Below are 1,575 nucleotides of genomic sequence, written 5' to 3' on the forward strand. Positions count from 1 at the left end.
ACAATTCTCTTACAATATTCTTATCAATGGGATCCACTAAGCCTATGATAACCATTTTCATCTTACTATTTTCACTCTTTGTTCTTGTTCCTATTCCTTCTTTAGCCAATTCAAGAATACTTGCTCTAGTTAAAGAAAAACCCCTTGTCCTAAAATACCATAAAGGGGCTCTATTAAAAGGAAACGTTACGATTAATCTTATATGGTACGGAAAATTCACTCCTGCACAACGTTTGATTATCGTCGATTTCATCCAATCTCTTAACCCTAAAAGTAAGAAAATTACGTCACCACCCTCTGTCGCTTCGTGGTGGAGCACCACCGAGGCGTACAAAGGTGGTGCTTCGGTTATATCCCTAGGAAAACAAATTTTCGATGAAAAATATTCCCTTTGGAAAATATCTGAAAGACCCTCAACTCGAATCTTTGGCTTCTAAAGCTACTCGGGTCAACTCCATCGCTGTCATATTGACAGCAACGGATGTGGGGGTCGACGACTTCTGCATGAACCGATGTGGCATGCACGGGTCGACCCGGTTGAAGAAAGCGGGTAAATTTGCGTATGCATGGGTGGGTAACTCGGCGAGTCAGTGTCCGGGTCAATGCGCGTGGCCATTCCAAAAGCCGATTGTGGGACCACAGATTACACCGTTAGTTGCACCAAACGGAGACGTGGGGGTTGACGGAATGATTATTAACTTGGCGACTGTTTTGGCGGGTACCGTTACGAACCCGTTTGATGGCGGATATTTTCAGGGCCCAGGTAACGCGCCTTTAGAAGCTGTGTCTGCTTGTACCGGGATATTCGGGTCGGGTGCATTTCCTGGATATCCAGGTAAGGTTTTGCTGGATAAAAAAACGGGTGCTAGCTATAATGCGCCGGGTGTGAATGGGAGAAAGTATTTGCTTCCTGCTATGTGGGACCCAAAAACGTCAAAATGCAAGACACTCCTGTGAAATTATATATATTTGCCATAAAAAAAAAAAGAAAAGGAAAGATATTGTAATATTTATTTGTTTATTCGATTTGGAAATTGTTTGTTTTACAATACTATATTGATATAAAATTATAAAATTTTATCGAATATGTTTAAGAAAAAAAGAGAAGTACAAGATAAATGGGTATCTTTGGGTACCCAAAATAGAGCATATTGGATCCATAGGATCTTACCCGTTTGTCTATATATATATATATTCAAAATAAATAAATTGGAGATTGCTTCGGATATTATTTAAATTTTAAACTTGAAATGTAAAATATGAAATCTGAAATAAGTTGGAGTAAACTTTGATTACATTATTGTGTCTCGTACAATTTCAACCTCTAAATACCTTAATATATGGACTGGAAGAAATATCAACCAATTCATGTCCAGACTCATACTTAAGTCCTATTTGTGTTGAACTTTATTGAGACAATAACATTCCTATACCATTAAATCTACCCATAAATGAAAACCAAATAGATGATGTAAGGGGGAAAAACAAGAAAAATGAAAAATGTCTGAGCCCGGGTTCGAACCGGGGACCTCTAGTGTGTGAGACTAGCGTGATAACCGACTACACCACCCAGAC

General features: G+C 38.9%; 1 non-coding gene and 1 pseudogene across 2 annotated transcripts; one reads left to right on the forward strand and one right to left on the reverse strand.

The window, feature by feature from the left end:
• LOC125851063 (protein EXORDIUM-like 2) lies at positions 1-1,082 on the forward strand (annotated as a pseudogene). Its single transcript, XR_007444880.1, has one exon. The product of XR_007444880.1 is annotated as a protein EXORDIUM-like 2 (transcript).
• A 419-nt stretch (positions 1,083-1,501) lies between these two features.
• On the reverse strand, positions 1,502-1,575 carry TRNAV-CAC (transfer RNA valine (anticodon CAC)). The gene has a single exon. It is a non-coding gene; the product is annotated as a tRNA-Val (tRNA).

Source organism: Solanum stenotomum, unplaced genomic scaffold (genome assembly GCF_019186545.1).
Source record: "Solanum stenotomum isolate F172 unplaced genomic scaffold, ASM1918654v1 scaffold21764, whole genome shotgun sequence".
NCBI classification, from domain to species: domain Eukaryota; kingdom Viridiplantae; phylum Streptophyta; class Magnoliopsida; order Solanales; family Solanaceae; genus Solanum; species Solanum stenotomum.